The sequence below is a fragment of the Alligator mississippiensis genome, chromosome 11, assembly GCF_030867095.1.
Source record: "Alligator mississippiensis isolate rAllMis1 chromosome 11, rAllMis1, whole genome shotgun sequence".
Lineage (NCBI taxonomy): Eukaryota > Metazoa > Chordata > Crocodylia > Alligatoridae > Alligator > Alligator mississippiensis.
This window is the reverse complement of record NC_081834.1, coordinates 48,288,717-48,308,869: the sequence shown is the minus strand read 5'-3', so window position 1 is coordinate 48,308,869 and position 20,153 is coordinate 48,288,717. Positions and strand designations below refer to the sequence as shown.

The 20,153-nt window shown below is 47.5% G+C and overlaps 1 pseudogene; it reads right to left on the bottom strand.

Annotated features, from left to right (window-relative positions):
- Positions 1 to 1,355: 1,355 nt before the first annotated feature.
- LOC102573520 (olfactory receptor 2V1-like) lies at positions 1,356 to 14,304 on the bottom strand (annotated as a pseudogene).
- Positions 14,305 to 20,153: the final 5,849 nt, after the last annotated feature.

The following is a 20,153-nucleotide window of genomic DNA, read 5'->3' as shown; positions in this document are numbered from 1 at the left end:
TGGCAAGCTCTGTGTAACCAGGTCCTTAAACTACCAATGAGGCTATATCTACATTATCAAAATTATCAGGCTAGGCACTGCTACTGTTTTACTGACACGTTTCCTATGTTGATACAGCCTTATCATATTAACAATGATTACCCAGCATTTTGTATCAGTGGCCCAGGATGAGATGCCATTTGGCCCTGGACATGGAGAATAACCTTTAAAAATGTATCACATTATGAAAGAGTTATTATATTGTTTCCCCCCGCCCCCGCAAAAAATACAATCAGTTCCAGCAGTAGGTGTCTGACTATATATCACACGTTTATTATGCTAAGCATGTCACTGCCTGAACCACACCTTAATAGCCTGCTTCTGTGACAGGGCAGAGAAGAAGGGGAATCCTTAGCACAGTGGGTGTAATTCAGGGCAATGCTACCTGTGACTGCATTTGTACCACATCCCCAGACCTCCTGAGTACATGTTTCTGCCCACCCGCCCCTGCTCTGCCTGTGCCAAAGGAGACAGAGGCGAGGAAACAGTCCTTAGGGCACCACCTGCACCACTTCCCACCAGTTCTGCAGACAGAGAGCTTCAGCCTGGTGCTGGAGGTGCCCTGAGGTGGCTTTACTTCCTCATTTCTAAATTAGAGAGGTGCCAAGCAGGAGCAGGGTGGCTGGGCCAGGCTCTTTGGCGGTGGGTAAATGGGTTCAAAACCAAGGCAAGGAAGAAGACATCCAGGCCCAAAGTACTGACAAGGAGCTGCTGGAAATGACCTTGCATAAGCACTTGACCTATTTCTTGCAGAAGAATATCAGGGTTTGGAGAGGGCCAGGGTGGTGGCTACAGAATTGTCCAGTTCAGTGCAACAGGTGGCACCTGAAGGTCCATGAGCCAGATCTGTCCCCCCAAGAAGTCCCAACAGGTTTATAGAGGGTCTATTGGTGACAGACCTGTGGTGGCACCACACAAGCCCCTCTACTCTGGAGCCTGCTCCTCTGCCACGTCCATGCTTCCCTCACTGCGCAGGGTGTGGGAATCGGCAGTGAAAATGAGTGCTGGCAGCCGGTCACTCCAGGGGGAAAGACTTGGATCTTACAGCCATGCCTGGGTTGTAAGCTGTCGTGCTCACAAGCAAAAGGTTACTAATCACTATGCCTAGATAAATGGCCTATAATAGTGGGGACGATGTCTTGAAGCTACTTCCAAAGAAATGCGTGATAGGAGAGTCTTTGTGCCCCTGATTTCCAGTGGGATGTAGACCATTAGCCAGGTAAGCTATTTTTTAAAATGTAGTCACTTCCTAAATATTCCATAAAACCCTGCTGGCTTTCTGATTGTAATTTGACCCCATCGACTAGCAACTTCTGTCAGTTTTGCTGGAGGACTCTGTATTTCCCAACCAGCTTTCTTAGGGCTCTCAAGACATCCCCGTTCCTGAGGCTGTAGATGAGTGGATTCAGAACTGGGGTGACGATGGTGTAAAACACAGGGGCCACCTTGTCTTGTTTTGGTGAGCGAGGGACATTGGGCCACATGTACGCGAAGATGGCAGCACCATAAAACATGCCCACCACAGTCAGGTGCGAGGAGCAAGTGGCCAGAGCTTTCTGCTGCCCTTTAGTTGACTTCACCCTCAGGACTGTAGAGAGGATGTGAGTATAGGAGGCAAGTATGATGGAAGAAGGGCTGAGGAGCAGGAGGATGCCACTCACAAATACCAGAGTCTCATATTGGGACGTGTCAGAGCAGGACAGTTTCAGCAGGGATTGGACTTCGCAAAAGAATTGTTCAATAGCTTTTGAAGCACAGTAGGGCAGATGCATGGTATAAACCGAATGGATCAAGGCGTCTGCTGCTGCCCCAGTCCAGGCCCCAGCTGCCAAGCACAGATAGATTCTCCTGCTCGGGAGGATAGGGTAGTGCAAGGGGTTGCAAATAGCTATGTACCTGTCGTAAGACATGGTGCCAGAAGGAGGCACTCAGCTCCATCCATTGTCAGCGAGAGGAAAATCTGAATCCCACAACCCACTGGAGAAATGGGGTTTCCTGGGGTCAGAAAGCCTGCTGACATTTTGGGGACTACAATCAGGGCCTGACAGATGTCCGTGAAGGCCAATTGACTGCGGAAGAAGTACATGGGGGTGTGAAGGGAGGAATCCACCTGGATTAGAACGAGGAGGAGAGTATTTCCAGACACGGCAGTAACCAAGGCAAGTGAAACGATGACAAGGAAAAAGGAGTGAGCTTTGGTGTGGTGCAGGAGTCCCAGCAGAACAAATTCTGTTGGTGAACTTGCATTTTGTGTCTCCATTTCCTCTTCTACCTGGCTGGGCCTGAAGCAGTGGGGAAGAACAAGGCTTTGTGGGATATGCACACACTTTTTACTGGGTAACGCTAATGGGATCTGAGGCAGTCACTGGGCTGTCCCTCCTGTGAAAGAAATCCCAGACATGAAGGTTGATAAAATACTCTGGCTCATTTCCTTGGAAATTGTGTTTAGTTGTCAAACGATTGTTAAATAACATGTACTTTTAATTATCTAAGCATTTGCCTTATGTAGCTGTACGACACATACAGAGGCTTAAGAAATTCCCCAACCCATTGACAGGTGGAGTTGCAGTGGTTTAATTTTTGGTATATTTATATTGCAGTTGTGGGATTGACTGCAGTGTTGTCAGGAGACACCAGAGCCAGGTTTAATCCAGTTCACTGAGGTCCTATTTGCAGCCCTGTCATGGCAGTGCAGAACTCAGCACACACTGAGTGTGAGGCCCTGATTCAGGGAGCATAATCCCTTGCTCTGCTCCATGCTGCTACTACTAATCAAATCTGATTGAAGTTAATGGGAAAGTAGACAGGCCATATATTGTCTTATGGAAGACCCTTAAAGGCCAGATATTTCCACAATGATTAAGATGCCCAGGTTAATCTTTCTTTATTTCAGCAGAGACAACTTTGGCATTTGTGCATGTGATGCCATTAACATATGCACATGATGACAAATGTCACTTTGTGTGGCTTAATGGTGTCACAATATACAAGTGCAAGACTTTTGGAGGTTTTAAATGACTTTGCATTGCTGGAAACTAAACTACGTCCAAATGTAGTTTAGTTTGCAACTTTACACATTTCAATGATGCAGCTTTCAGCTTAGCCCATGGCCACAGAAAGACAGACAGGCTCTTCAGAGAAAGAGGATTGGGCCCTTTGCTGCTTTTTCTTTCAGCAGGCACCTGATCCTTTATTTTTTTGGTAGAGACTGCCTGCTTCTCCTGTGTCCAGGAGGCAAGATGCCAGCAGGGTGAGAGGCCCATGAGATCCTGGGAACCCCGGTCCTTCCCCCTGCAGTGCAGTGCCCCTTGGGGCTGCCAGGCCGGGGTGCTAGTCAGCCAGGTGCTGCTCCAGATCATGGTCGGGGAAGAGTTGAATTCAGCCAGGTGCTGCATTTGAGCTGTGGCAGCACCCAGCCTGCCAGCAGCCTGCGTGGGCTGCCTGAGGGGCCACTGCCACTATGGAGGGAAGGACTAGGCGCCCCTGCAGCTCAGAAGCCACTCAGCCTACTAGCAGCCACGGGAGAAGAGGGAAGGCTTCACCAGGGAAGGGTTCAAGTGCCTTCATTGAACACCTTCAAGATGAAACTGGATGCTTATCTTGCTGGGATCCTATGACCCCAGCTGACTTCCTGCCCTTTGGGCAGAGGGCTGGACTCGATGATCTTCCGAGGTCCCTTCCAGCCCTAATGTCTATGAAATCTATGAAAACCAAAAAAAGGGTCAGGCTCTCGCTGCTTCGCCTTCAGCAAGTAGAAGCACTGAGGGACTCAAGCCTTTTTTTTGGTGGAGCCTGCCCGTGGCTGGGGGGTGAGCTGCTGCAGGCTGAGTGGCCCCTAAGCTGCAGGGGGCCCTGGTCCTTCCCTCCACAGCAGTGCCCCCTCGAGCCACCTGGGCAGGCTGCTAGTGGTCCAGGTGCTGTCCCAGCTCGGAGGCAGACCCCAGCCACGTTCAACCCTTCCCCAAGCCTGCCAGGTAGGGTGGCCATCATAGAGGGCATTCTGGTTTTCTGAAGAGAAAAACAGAGGACGTGAAGGCATCCAGTTTCATATCAATAGAGGACAGAGGACAACCAGACTGTCCTCTATGATGGCCACCCTGCTGCTGGAGCATCCATCGTCCCATGCAGTCTTCCCGCTGCCTTCCCACTGCCTGGGACCACCCGGGAACAGGCTGGCTTGACCCTGGGGCAGTGCGGGGAGACAGCAGGAGCGCGGCGGGGTGTGCTGGCCACTGCAGAAGGCAGCAGGGATGGTGCACAGGATGCTAGAAGCCCAACGAGCCCGAGTTTCCCTAAGCCCTCTCAGGCTTCCTGTGCCCCGTGCACCATCCCTGCCACTTTGTCCACGTGCCAGCACACCCAACCGCCGTCCTGCTGCGCCCCATGCTGCCCCATGTGCAAGCCAGCCCATTCTCAGGTGGTCCCAGGCAGCGGGAACTGAAGGGAACAGTGCACGGGAAGCTGGAAACCCCGGCAGGCTTGAAGAAGAGTTGGATCTGGTCAGGTTATGCCTCTGAGCTAGAGTAGCACCTGGCCCACTCCCAGCCTGCCCAGTGGCCCCTGAAGGTGGCACCACTGTGGAGGGAAGGATCAGGGCCCCGTCCAGCTCAGGGGTTGCTTGGCCCGCTGGCAGCTCACCCCCCTGCCGTGGGCAGGCTCCAGCTTTGACAAAAATAAAAAAAAAAGGTAGGGCCCATCACCATAATGTGACAGAAAAAATTCAAATGGTTTAGTCCTCAGTGTGTTATTCGATGCCTCAACATTTCAGTTTAGGCAGCATCGAATAAACGCCCCCGTCACGTGGACAAGTGCCCGATTGTGTTCACCACTATCACTAGAAGGAGGAGGAGTAGCTTGAGAGGACAGCTCAAGCACTGCCCACGGCGGTGTGAAGAAAACCTCTCTTTCCCAACACCTCACCGTTTGATAAATAAATGCTAAAATCCCTCTCTGTGCATTATCCCGTCTGTTCGGCCGTTCTGGTGGGACAATTTCTATTTGAGGGAACCTACAGTGAAAACATCTGCGCACTGTAATCTAAAATCATGAGGTAGGTTCAAGAGTTTCAAAAATGCCTGGAGCTATGAGTGGAGGAGGTTGAAATTTTTTAACAGAACATTTGGCTCTATGTTAATCATTGCAAGTAATTTTACTCTGAAAGTAAAATGGAAAGCTATAAATTTCTATTAAGCATTGAAAGCAAGTGTGCCACCATATATGCTTTTAATAGAAGATTTTCCTTAACTTTAGTTTTTACTTTTCAAGTACTCCAATTGATACCCCTTAAATACATGTGAATTTGGGGGGGGGGGGGGGGGAGGGGGGGCAGGTACTCAGCTTTTTTTGAAAATCAATACAAAGCAACTTTGGCAACCAAAACAGATGTTCAGTAAATTATAAGGAATAGATAATATCAAATATAGGGATATAAATGAAGAAGAAGAAATGAAGTATATGACAGAAGCAGGTTAAAGATGGAAAGCTGTTTTAATGAAAATGTGACATTTGGATATTATTTTCACTGTTTTTCATTTTGCTACAGCTTTCAGGCAAATAATCCTGCGTGTACTAAAACACTATTGAAATATAATTAATACAAAATAATAGTTTGAAAACATTTTAATAAAAGATGTCCATCAGCATTTCCATTAACATGAATGATTTTAGGATGGGGAACAATTTAGGGGGATCCCACTCAATTTTATGCATTCATTCAGAAAATGTCTAGTGAGTGACCATGTGACAATGCCAAATACCCTGCATGGGGTCTCATTTGAGTGCTACAGGTACAGCACCAACAAAATCTGTATTCAGAAAATAAAAGTATTCGAAACACAGAAACTGTCTCTTCTCGCTAGATCAATAGTCACACGGTCACACCGGCATCTCTATGACTGCAGGAGAAGGGTGGCAGGCGCTGCTGAGTACAACAGCCTGCCAGGCAACCAAATTGCCTTTCCAATGCTTGGAGTTCCTGAAAAAAACACTCTGGAGTAGATACTGTACATGTGTTTTAAAAGTCAGAAGCAGAATTGAGGCTCCCCAAGGGGATTTGTGCCTGCCTGGCAGAATGTTTGAGCTACTAATTACTCGCCGCCGCTCCATACCTGTGCAACTGCATGTTGGCACAGAAGATTTGGCTCATAAACTGCAAAGGTAGAAAAAGGGGGAAGTGAAAGCCTCGCTCCTCCTTTGCTGGTTGTGGGACACGGGGCTGTGGAGTAATTTAAACAAACCGTCCCTTCTACTGGATGGGTTTCAAAGGTATTAGAAATGAGAATGCATTAAGTGGTATTATGAATGGAAATATGGATACATTATAATGACAACATTTCCATTCATCTCAATCCATCCAGGATTTCATGTATGTCTGAAATCCAGGACAAATTGAAATGAATGGGAAGTTTGTAACTGATGTTAGTAGAGCCAGGATTTTACTCCTTAGAAGCAAGAATTTCCTCTTCCTCCTCAATTCTTCTGAAATGCATCAATGTATATAGAGATCCTAGCAGGGATTTTCTGTGTTCATTAATATTGCATTAATATTCATAAATAATTAATTATCTTATCTGCGTTTTTTCCACATCATAATTATCACATAATAACATGTTTTCAGTTAAAAAATCTAAATTAAATTAAATACATCTCCCTAGTAGCACTGCTAGTAGATGTAATAATTAGAAGTAATTATATGTATGTTCAACTTTAATTAAATATAGCAGGTGAAATATCATAGAATCATAAAATAATTAGGGTTGGAAGGGACCTCAGGAGATCGCATCTAGTCCAAGCCCCTGCTCGAAGCAGGACCATCCCCAGCTAGATCATCCCAGCCAAGGCTTTGTCTACCTGGGTCTTAAACACCTCCAGGGATGGAGCTTCCTCCACCTCTCTGGGTAACCTGTTCCCGTGTTTTACTGCCCTCCTCGTGAGAAAGTTCTTCTTAGTGTCCAACCTAAACTTCCCTTGCTGCAACTTGAGCCCATTGCTCCTTGCCATGTCATCTGCCACCACTGAGAACAGTCCAGCTCCATCCTCTTTTGAACCCACTTCAGGTAGTTGAAGGCTGCTATTAACTCCCCTCTCAGTCTCCCCTTCTCTAGACTAAGTAAGCCCGGGTCCCTCACTCTTTCCTCATGAGTTATGTCCCCTACCCCACTCACCCAGGATTTCTCCCCTTCCCCCCCATTCCTAGGTTATGACAGTATAAGAGAAAGGATTAAGCAATTTCTACCTCCATCCTCTTTTGTACCCCACTTCTGGTAGTTGAAGGGTACCTCTGTATGTGTTGAGAAACATTCATGTGACCAATTCTCTGTGATTATTATATGCAGATTTTAAAGTAGCATAAATGTTGTATGTGTAATTCAGAAACACCTATTCTTACATGCCTTAGTTTATATACAACAATCACTTACCTTGATCTGTTTTATCTCATCCTTGGACCATTCTAGAAAAGAGAGAAGTTCGATTTCCAGCCAAAAATACGGGGCTCTCTTTGAAAAGAATCTCTCAAGCCAGGCGTCTTCCAGGTCTCTTCTCCTGTTTTCTGCTTGTAGGATGCTTTCTTTTTCCTATCCCAGAGCCATATGACCATCTATAAGAAATGAATAGTTATCAGCTCAAAAGTGGTTGCAGTAGTAAATAAATGGGCAAGCCATATATATCTCTTTTGGCCAGCTTTAATTTAAAACAATAATTTAAAGGTAATTAAAAATTAAAATGGCATTTTTTTAGTATGTGGCAATGGTCTTTTTCTAACACAGGACACTGCTTTACTAGTCTTTCAGGCATGAATTGCATTGAATTTCCAAAACTAAAATGATATAACAATGATTCAGGCCTTTAGGCTAAAAAAATGAACGGTATTTTAATCCGTTGAAAAAATGCAGCATTGACAAAATTAAAAAGAACAAACAAATTTGAACTCAGTATTAAACAAAACACCTTTCTATTGAACAAAGGACCGTATACCTCTGACTCTTAGATGTGTTTCTGGAGCGACTCAAATAAGTTACCTAGTAGAGGGGAAGGAGAACTTATTGAATGAAATGCAGTCTTTCAAAAAAGCCAGCTCCAACTTGGAGCCATGACATCACTCACAGGGATAAGTTCAAAATCTAAGGGGAATCTTGTCCCAAGTTGTTAATTAAGTTGCACTTTCTCTTCAGTTACTTGACAACTCTGCAAATTTCTATTTGGGAGAATGTCTTGGCATCCTCTGCCTGGGGTGAGTGAGGGCAGAGAAGAGCATTTCAGAAAGGACAAAAGAAAACTTTTGTCAGTTTTAGTTCAGTGACTTTTTAAGAGTTTTTTTTTTTCCCTCTTTCCTGTGGGAAATGTCAAGTTTTAATGTTTTCAATCCAAAGCAGAATGTGAATCTCTGGGGTAAAGCATCCACACCTGAGGACAGGAGGGAGATCCAGGCTGACCTTGACAGGCTCAGGACATGGGCGGTCAAGAGCCTGATGGTGTTGAACACCAAAAAATGCAAGGTTGTCCACCTTGGGAAGAAAAACCTGCAGCATCCATATAGGCTCGGCAATGCTATGCTGGCTAGGGTGAAGGGGACTTGGGGGTCATGACTGATGGTCAGATGAACATCTAGTAAAGCGAGCAAAACACTGGCTTTCATCCATAGATGCTTTTCAAGCGAGTCCCAGAACGTCATTCTCCCCTTGTACTCAGCCTTGGTGAGACCGCAGCTGGAGTACTGCATCCAGTTTTGGGCTCCACAATTCAAAAAGGATGTGGAGAAACTTGAGAGAGTGCAGAGGAGAGCCACACGCATGATCAGAGGTCAGGAAAACAGACCTTATGATGAGAAGCTGGGAGCTATGGGACTCTTCAGCCTGGAAAAGCGCAGGCTCAGGGGTGATCTGGTGGCCACCAATATGTTTATCAGGGGTGTTAACCTGGATCTGGGGGAATGTTTGTTCACCAGAGTGCCCCAAGGGATGACAAGATCGAACAGTCACAAACTCCTCCATGACTGTTTCAGGCTGGACATAAGGAAGAACTTCTTTACTGTCCGAGCCCCCAAGGTCTGCAATAGCCTGCCGTTGAAGGTGGTTCAAGCACCCACTTTGAACAGCTTCAGGAGACATTTGGATGTTTATCTTGCTGGGATCCTGTGATCCCTACTCACTTCCTGCCCCTGGGGCAGGGGGCTGGACTTGATGATCTCCCAAAGTCCCTTCCAGCCTTAAAATCTATGAAAATCTATGAAATCTTCCCATAATTTTTAGTTGTCTAGTTCAGTATTGTTCAACTTTTTCAGAGGTGAGGCAATAGTCACTGGACTCAAGGCACACTCGATAACTTTAGTGAATAAGGTGGCACGTTTTTTAAAAAGCTATTTTATATATTACAGTACTTCCTTGCAGAGGGGCCAGGCAGTCGGGGTGGGGGATAAGCTTGGCAGGGACATGCCAGGGTTTATGTTCATCTGCTTATCTCCTCACACCTTGCAGCACCCTTCAGAGGATCCTGCACTACCCCAGGGTGCCACGGCACTCTTGTACTGGACTTGCAATTCTGGGTTCTGGCATTCAGTACTTTTCTGGCCATCTAAGTGGTCATTTTTTTGGTTACCTACATGGCATTTTGGGTGCTTACTGTCTCAGACAGCCGAAGCCGACTCGAGGAAGATCGGTGTTTACTTAGCCGTCAGGCAGGCTGGTAGATGGAGAGGCAGACACTGCGTATTGGTTGAAAATAATTTTACTTGAACTTTTACTTATGCTGCTGGTGGCTGCGCTGCAGGTGACAAGGTTGCTTGCATAGTTACCACGGGTTGCTCCAACTGGCAAGAAACCGGGCCAGCAAGTCCGTAGACAAAACTCGAACTGGGCATGCAGGAAAAGAGGTACGTCGGGGATAGCGTTCGGCGACGGGGAGAAATTGGTGGATGATCAGGCCGCCAATTCACTCTGCCATGAGTCAGGGAATTCTCCGCACTCTGCAGTGTGCTCAGAGGTCTCCGACTTGGGCGGAAGTCGTGCAGTTTTTTATACGGCTAGCGAACCAATTGCTAGTCGTTAGGTAGGAATAATTTAAAACCGGCCAATAGTGGTATGCGAATTTGCATACGGGTGGCGGGAACTTTTCTGCACCAGGGTTTTCCTATTGCAGCGGAAACTCCACCATGCACAGAGACTCTCATGTGGCGGGAAAATTGCCGAGGCACTCAAATCAATGGGTTATGACATGCCCCTTTGCCGATGGCACAGCTGGAATTATAGGCACATGCATATCATATGGACTCGATTATGACATGTCTTCTCAGGTATGTCACAATAGACAGGGAATAGGGTTACAAGTCATTTTGTCTAGGAACTCATCGGCTTTCAAAAGTTCAAGTAGTAAACAGAAATATATATACATAAACAGATAACTCTATAGACTGGTCTTTAACAAACTAAAATTACAATAACTTAAACATATAACAACAACTATTGGTCATCATCTGACTGGGGAACATCTATTTGAGATTTGTTTCCCATATCAGTTGACGGAATATAATTGACAACGAAATAGTCACCACAGGACGTTCGTCTTTTCCCATAGTACACCACTCCAACTAAAATACTTACAAATATTAGAAAGAGAGCTCCACCCACTGCACTACTAATAATAGTACCCCAATTGTCTTCCTGCATCGCTGCTGAGGTTAATGCTGATGCTAAACTTGTAATGCTATTAGTCAAAGGGTACCATGGAATCATGGGTGATCGTGTGGTAGTGGTGGTAGAAAAATCTAATATGTGAATAGTTTTTTGGTCGCTTCTTTGACCATAGGAATTCGCCACCTTACAGATATGTTCCAGTATAATCATAGGTTAGTGGGCTATTGAAATATAGTGTATTGTTTATAGGCAATAAGCCTTCAAGCCATCGCTCATCTAGCCTGGTCCAGGCAAATTCCATAGGTGGCGGATTAGAATTAGCATTGCACCTAAATTGAACATTTTTTCTTCCAATGAACCAATTTTTATCATAACCAGTTCAGGGGCATACTGGATGTCTAGTACGTAAGAATATCTTATTTCTTTGTTCAAGCTGGGTGTTTCACAATACAAGTTATACATCCCCCTCTTATAAATCTGGTAGGAATGATTATATATTGACTTATAACTGTCACTGTTTCATTTGGAAAGGAAATTGACCGAAATTCTATTTTACCAAGGTTTCCTTCCCAATTTACGTCTGCAGCAGGTTTCCCTGTGGCTGCTATACAAATGGCTGCCACGGTCCGATTTCCACCATCTATTAAAGAGTTTGGTCCCTTTATAGAGCTCACAGTAGGTTCAACAAATACAGTTACAGTTGTTGACGACTGTGCACTTCCTAATGGGAATGTAACTACTTTGCATACATTCTTTCCTGCATCAGAGAAACTCACATTGTTTAGGTTGATCATTACATCACTGAGCGAAGAGTTTTTAAATGACACACTTCCATGGTATTCTCTTTGAATAGAAAACCCATATTCAGGATGATGTACAATAATAGTTTGTGCACTTTTACCACATATTTTTTTCCCATGAAATTTGTATTATGATTTCATTCATATTAATTATACATTTTAATGCAACATTCTTTCCCCAAACTGCTGTTACGTGTGAATCAACAATAGGTTTAACTAAGACACCGCAGCAGAAACGGGAGAGGAGCAGCGCCAGAGCGAGCTCTGACCCAGTGGACATCCGCCACCTCGGTGCCCCCCCAACGGCCATTATTGCGTTGGCTTGAAGGCGCCGCGGTCTGATGCTCAGTGGATCTTGTGATCGAGCAGCTGTAGATTGCTGCGTCGTTACTGCCAGGCCAGCAAGGAAACATAAAACAAAAGAAAACCATAATCGGGTTCACTATAAAGAAACTGGGCGAACGTCGGAGTGAACGTCATCAAGTTGTGGTGAACGATAATAGGGGGATGATCAGGCTTTTCTTCTAATAAGACGGAATAGGTATTAGGATACTGTTCCGACCGTTGAACTGTCCCCTTGTAGACTTGTGGATGAGCTTGACGAGGGTGCGGTATTGAAACCCACACTAACTCATCTGGTTGGAATTTAGGTTTCCAAGGTGGTGGTTTCTTAGTATTAGCCTCGTCCCATAGTGGCTTTGTGGCTTTCAGCAAAATGAGGACGTCATGATTATGTTTAGTCCAATTCTTGTACGTTCCTCCTCCCCTGAGATGAAGTTGTTCCTTGTATAACCCAATGTGTCTTTCCATGACGTCATTGGACTGCGGGTGGTATGGCAGATGAAGATGCCATGCAACGTTGTGAAGACGGGCGAATTTGTCTAGAGCATTAGAGTTGAATGGGAGTCCTCCATCAGACTGAATTTCATGAGGAGGTTGCCAGGTAGCAAATGCAGCAGTTAAGGCAGAGACAACAGCGGTGGCGTTGGTTTTCCATAAGGGAATGACCTGCAACTGGCACGTTCCCAAATCTACAATGACTAATCCCTTATTCAGTGATTTAGACCCTGGGAGGGGTCCGAGGAGATATACTTGCCAGACCTTCCCCGCTTGGAACCGTGAAGAGTCGAAAGCTCCAAGTTGATGCTTAGTTCGATGGCATTTCTCCTTGGCACATATCTCACAGGCTCGTGTTACCTTTTTCCAATCGCATCGAACTCCATACGAGGTTGGTTCTGTAGCAGTTTGGCGCCAACGTCAATGGCTGGCCCGTGGTCCTGGGTGACCCCAATTCTCATGAAGCCACAAGAGGAACAGGCTTACTTCAGGACCGGAGGTAGCGGTGATGGGCAAAACCACGTCTGTCCGAAGTGGATCTTCTAAAAGTTTGTCGATGACCTCATGCACTGGGTCAGCGTCTGGACGGTGTGACTTGGTGTGCTTGACTAGTGGGAGTCGTGTAAATTTAGAGTTTCCCATATATTTTTCCAATTGTTTAAATTCTCGCTGGGAAGGGCCGTACCGGTGAGAATCTTATAAATGTACTGTGAGTGGATCGCAATGATTGGAACTGGGAGTGTATCATTGTGGCGTGCTAGACAGTGCTGTAGTACTTTAAGGAATCCCAGCAGTTCACATTTTTGAACCGAGTTGTCATCCGGGTGGGCCTGGAGTATTTCCACGTCGTGGCGAGCCTTACAATAATACTCATAGCCTCCACCATGTCGGGAGGTTCCATCTGAAGCCATCCAAGCCAGGGCGGAGGTTCCATATAGCGTTGGGAGCTTCTCCTCATCTGCCAGGCTAGGATCAGGTGTCATGTCTTCATGTTTCCAGCAGCACCAGTTGTAATGATGGGTAAGCACTAACGTATTCCATGTCTTCAGTTCTCCCTGAAAATGCGGGTCGACTTTCTCTGCATCTAGCAAGGGCAAAAAGGTGGCACCGGGAGCACGAAGTGTCCCGTGCCCCCTTGCTAATGGCTCCACTAGCTGTCCAGCTAGGAGGATTTTCCCTATAGCCCCATACCGGTATTGTGCTGCCTGAAGGGTCTTATGGGCAGTGTATACCAGTTCATCATGATGGTTATGCGCTACAGCCCACACGCGGATAGTGGTGAACCCAAGGGTCACGGTTCATGGTTCACCAAGGTTGATCACATGGAGCTGCGCACTCTTGACAGAAGCTAACAGCTGATGCAGATTCCGTTGATCTCCTTCCATCCAAGGTGTGGATTTTCGGGACTTATCACAGATCTGTCACTGTAATTTAGCGAGAAGCATAAGATGACTGGGGTTAATGTAATGTCGGTACCAATTTAAGCGACCTAAAAGCTGCTGAAAATGTCTTTTAGTCACAGGCAGGGACCTCCTTAATGTGTCGATGTTGGGACCACCATGCGAGATTCCATGACGGACAGAGCCAATGAATCGGGTGCCGAGGAACGTAATGTCATCTACAGGATGTAGGCATGACTTCTCCTCGTTGATTGTCCATCCCTCACTTTGAAGGTCGGCGACCAATTGGCTGACTATGCTGGTAACGACGGAACTATCATGGCCCATGATAGCGATATCATCAACATAACTCCAGATTCTCAGTTCCTGTTCTGATGGAAGGATGTGTGAGGCACAGAAGTTCTTAAGGGTGTTATTCATGGCACCAGTGGCTAGTGACAGAGCGTTGCGATATCCCTGTGGGCAGACCGTCCATCTGTACATGGTGCCCTCGATGCACATATTCAACACTCCTTCAGGGTCAACTATCGGGATCGAGAAGAACATGTTCTTTAGATCCAGTGTGACCCCGACCCATTCGCTTCGCTGGAATTGAGCCATGTCGAACATGCATTGTGGTAGGGTAGAAGGATTGGGCTGTTGAAGCACTTTACACCTCTTGTTGGCCTCCCTGTAATCGACGACTAGCCGGGCTTCGTTGAGTTTTCCAGGTTTTGCGACTCCCCATCCCGGTGACAGGTAAGTGCTGGCAGTTACCAGTTTGATGCAACCCTGTTGCTCGAGTCATTGTAGGAGGTCAATAAGGGACCCTTTGATGGGGCCCTTGGTTGGAATTGATCGGTATCGCCAGGTGGAGGTGTTGTGGAGTGTCGGTCAATGCCAATCCGGTTCCGGGATAGCGATGGGTAGCGCTTGTAGCACCTGTTCTTTGAGGTCAAGCGCTTTGATTCCTGGAATTCCTAGAATATTGATGCCCCCTAGCACTGCCTCTAGAGCACGTTGATGACCTTGGACAGTAAATTTGACTTTTGTTGTGACTGCAACAGCGTTGAGTCCCTGTACCCTAATTGTTTCTGTGGTTTTCTGGTGGGGTATCGTTGAAGTAATTACATTAACTTGCGCTCCGGTGTCAAGGAGGAAGAGCACTTGCTGTTGACTGCTTGGATTGGTGGGATCGTAGACAGTAAGTTCGGTGTAGGGTCAAAGATCAGTGGGGTCAGGTCTAAGTTGGAGGAGGCCGCCGGCGGAGCCGACGGCCATTACTCGTTTTTTGGCTTGTCCTCAAACTTGAACCCCATTGCGTTGGCTAAACAATGTTGGCCTTCATTCCCAAGGACACACAACTGCTGCTTCATGAGTTCGGAGTTACTGAGGAGGAACCCAAAACTGACTCTTTCCTCCATTGTTCTTTGGGGTGACCACTGTGGCCCTCGCCACAGGTCAAATTCCTGACGCCTCGGTCTTGGTGCTTCAACCGGATGCGCCAAAGGTAGGTCTTTTGCATCAATAGAAGTTCTCTTGCTCTGTTTCATGAGGGCCTGCAATTCTGGGAGATGACCCAAGAGGTTCCCTGCTGGCTGACCTGCCATTGGGTTAAGGAAGAACCAGAGTGTGATAGCGTCTGTTCCTCCGTACACTTCTACACAGGCGTCTATAGCCTCCAGAGGCGTTGGAATTGCTCCGGGGTTTGCTAAGTGGCGATGAGCCCATCTTTCCTTACGCTGGGCGGTTGTTAGTCCTAGTGGATGTACCCTTGGGTTCCATGAGAGGTATGACACTCCGATTATGGCCAAGAGAAGCTGTTCCACAGTGGTCTTTTGCGGGTGACCCTCATGCCAGGCGTGGGATTTATGGGTTACCTGTCCCACTACAAGCACCAGGAGTGGAATGGGCCAATATGTGTTCTCGGAGATCACGTTCAAATCAATGGCGCGTCCCCCACTCCACACCGCTTGTCGGGTTAAGGCACTTGCTTTGTCTATGCCTAGTGTGTCGGATCCAAATTCCACAACCAGTTGTCCCAGCCATGTGGCCAGAGTTTCTTCAGGTTTCATTTTAGATTCCTTGCAAAGTTCTTGTATCTCTGGTCAGGTGCGCGTGCGAGATGTAATGATGGTATGCGTGGTACCTTCCTCATCTTCGACATGCTTCATCATAGCTATCGGGTGGGCCGCAACTATGAAAAATTAAATTCACCAGGCTGGAGAGCTGGATACACCCTCTCTCTCATTACCCACACCCCGTGGCAAGGAGCCGGAGCCGTTGGAAGTAACGTCACCTCAGGGGGTGGGGTTACTTGGCGGATCCCCGCCTGTTCTTCTGAAACCCCGCCCCTCTTTTCCAGGTTCTCCAGACAGCTCATTTGTCTCTCGGCGCCATTTTCTATCAGCGGCGCCATGCGCCTGGCACCGTTTTTAAGAGTCGGCTCGGAGCACCCTGCTGCCTGCTCCAGGGACTCCTTGCCCACTGTATGCAGCTGAGCCTCCAGATTTGCATTCTCCCGTAGTAGACCCGCTACCGAACAGAATAACACATTCATTATTTTTCCTTTTTTCCACTTTGTCAACCCCCATCTTGTCGGGTGGCGGCCCTCGATCTCTAGGTCTTCCCGAATTTGGATGAGTAGTTCGTGACCACGCGACCCAGGCACTAAAGCCGGACAGTTAAACCAGTCCGTCGGGGTGGGTTCCCCTCCTTCCCTCATATATTGGGTGCACTGGGCAAACTCTTGAGCGGGGGTCAGCTTTTCCGCCTTTCTCACCTTCACCCCTGCTAGGGATAGGGTCGGTGTTTCCTCCGGGGGCCGGTAGTAAACCCGATCACTGCCCATCACACACCCGAACTCCCCAAGAGACAGCTTTGTTCTCCACTCTTTTATGGCCACTTCTTCCCTTTTTACTGAGAAATAGCTGTCAATATTCCTTCGATCCCTTTCTTCCGCCTGGTGGTAGGCGATATGCGCCCAGAGCTCATTTGCATTTTCCACGCCAGGGACAGCACTCAATTAAATTCATCTCCACCACCGTGCCCTTAGATCCTGTCCGTGACGCCATGTCTCAGACGGCCGAAGCTGACTTGAGGGAGATCGGTGTTTACTTAGCCATCAGGCAGGCTGGTGGATGGAGAGGCAGACACAGCGTATTGGTTAAAAATAATTTTACTTGAACTTTTACTTACGCCACTGGTGGCCGCGATGTGGGTGACAAGGTTGCTTGCGTAGTTACCACGGGTTGCTCCAACTGGCAAGAAACCGGGCCAGCGAGTCCGTAGACAAAACTCGAACTGGGCATGCAGGAAAAGGGGTACGTCGGGGATAGCATTCGGCGACGGGGAGAAATTGGTGGATGATCAGGCCGCCAATTCACTCTGCCACGAGTCAGGGAATTCTCCGCACTCTGCAGTGTGCTCAGAGGTCTCCGACTTGGGCGGAAGTCGTGCAGATTTTTATACGGCTAGCGAACCAATTGCACGAGTCGGCAGTGTGACGAAGCCATCAGAAAAGCCAATGGCACTTTAACGTGCATCAGCAGATGCATGACGAATAGGTCCAAGGAGGTGATACTTCCCCTCTATCAGGCGCTGGTCAGACCGCAGTTAGAGTACTGCATGCAATTCTGGGCGCCTCAATTCAAGAGGGATGTGGATAACCTGGAGAGGGTCCAGAGAAGGGCCACTCATATGGCTAAGGGCCTGCAGACCAAGCCCTGTGAGGAGAGACTAGAGAAACTGGACCTTTTCAGCCTCCGCAAGAGAAGGTTGAGAGGCGACCTTGTGGCTGCCTTTAAGTTCATCACGGGGGAACAGAAGGGAATTGGTGAGTATTTATTCACCAAGGCGCCCCCGGGGTTACAAGAAACAATGGCCACAAGCTAGCAGAGAGCAGCTTTAGACTAGACATTAGGAAGAACTTCTTCACAGTTCGAGTGGCCAAGGTCTGGAACGGGCTCCCAAGGGAGGTGGTGCTCTCCCCTACCCTGGGGGTCTTCAAGAGGAGGTTAGATGAGCATCTAGCTGGGGTCATCTAGACCCAGCACTCTTTCCTGCCTATGCAGGGGGTCGGACTCAATGATCTATTGAGGTCCCTTCCGACCCTAACATCTATGAATATATGAATCTATGCTAGTCGTTAGGTAGGAATGATTTAAAACTGGCCAATAGCGGTATGCGAATTTGCATACGGGTGGCGGGAACTTTTCTGCACCGGGGTTTTCCTATTGCAGCGGAAACTCCACCATGCACAGAGACTCTCGTGGTGGGAAAATTCCACTGTGCCGAGGCATTCAAATCAATGGGTTACGAGACTTACATGCCCAGGGGAATTCTCTTCCTGGATACATAGCCCAGTGCACGTGAATAACTAAGCATGGCTAGGTACGTGCACAGCCTGAACATGTACAGTAGCAAACACAGCACATTGGAGGGGTTGACTAGATGACTCCATGAATAGAGACCTACAAAATTCATGATGGTGCACTTTTTGCGGAAACCTCCAATCTGGGCGGGCTTTGCCAAAATGATGGGGTACGTGAAAAACAGCAGACTCTGTCATTTTGGTAGGCTGCCTGAAAAACCCAAAACAACCCATTCCCCTCTCCCCCCCCCCAGTTAAAAAATATACTAAGACAAAAAATGCTGACTCCCCAGAAGGAGCCAGCAGTCTTCATGTCACTATGGACCATGGCACAGCCTGCCGGGAAAGAGGGAAGGGGCTGCCGGCAGGATGGCTGCCACCCCAACCCTTGCCTCTGATTTGCTGAAAAAGCTGGCAGGTAGGGATCCCCTGTTGACCTGCTCTGGGTCAGCAGTGGCTTCCAGGATCTGCTCCTCCCTGCCTGCCCTGCAGGTCTCCCTTCAGTCTGGGAGCAGGTGCTGGAAGGGGGGATCCACTCCCCATTCCTGTTCCCCTCCCTGTCCCTGGATCAGCTGTGGACACTGGGGGTAGTAGACACTCGGCCCTTCTTCCAAGCAACCCCTTGATGGAGAGTGTGGAAGAAGAAGGGCCTACTGGTGCTGGAAGGGAGAAATGCTGAGAAGTGAGAGGAGGAGCTTCTCTGCTTCACAGACTTAAAAAAGTTGCCTGTCAAAAGTGTTGTGCTGGTCTCCAACCCCAGTGGGGCAGGAGACACAAGTGGAAACTCCTACAGCCCTCTTTTCAAATTCCTGCACCCACCCATGTCCACATCCTTCAGGGCTCAAGCAGGCCATATAGTGGTGCATAGCCGCCATACTGGTCAGGTCACATGACTTATTGAAACCATTATGAACTTTAATTAACTTTTCTTCTCCATTTTGTTCTACATCAGCCTACTCAAATCTCTGCCCTTTTACGTGTTCATGCTTTCTGGATCCCAGAGTATCTTTATGTGACTTTTGTGAAGTGCCTGACACATTCAGTCCTTGATTAGCCTAATGCTCTTCCCTCTCTCCTGGATACCAGTGCGCAGGACATGGACAGTCAGCATTCATAATTAGGACCTACAAGTCAGGGACCAGAATGAGTAGCTCAGAAACAAGCTTGCATTAGGGGCTAGACTCAAGCCCTGAGAGATAGGGCTGGCTCAGGAGTAGTCCAGGAGTCAGGAACTGAGTCATAATCAGGAAGAACCAAATGTCAGAAACCAGGCTCAGAAAATGGGTGCAGGGAAAGGGTTTGGGAGCAGGAATCAAAATCAGGGCAAGCTTCAACCTCACGAGGAAACTTAGAGCTAAATCCTAATTCACCTTGATGTGCCAAGGTGGCATCTTTGTAGTTAGATTATGGCAATTTTTGGCACATATACAAAGTTCAGATTGTATTTCCTCCTGTGCTGGACTACGGTTGTCCACCCAACATACATACCCAAAGAAAAATGGAGGCAAAGAAGAAGGTCTCAAGTTTCTGGAGTTTCGTGCTGGTAAGCACATGCCCAGCTGATTCTGTTATCTCTGGGTACTTATGCAGCCGTAGGACCCTGAGCATGAGCAAGTCCAGGCCTGGAAGAGAAGCCCAGGGCAAATGTAGCTGCATGCAACAGTGCATAAGTGCCAAAAACCTCACTAGCATGATTATGTGGATGCCACTTAGGAGCATGAAGGAGAAATGGGATTTAGCTCTGCTTGTGCAGTCAGTCCACTACAGTTTGTCCTTTGGGTTTGAAGGTGGTATTGGTTTCCTGCAGGCACAGAAGCCAATGGTTTGTCACCATGATTCACTCCCAGCTGGGACAATGGCTTAGCACACCTTAGCACACCTTGAAGGAAATCTTAAGGGAATAGGCTTCACATTATTTTAAAAATACAGTCACCTCCTAAATGTTTCAGAAAACCATGCTGGCAGGAGCTTTGTCATCTTTGACCCCATTTAGCACCGATCCCTATCAGTTTTGCTGTAGGACTCTGTATTTCCCAACCAGTTCCCTCAGGGATCCCAAGACATCCCTGTTTCTCAGGCTGTAGATCAGTGGATTCAG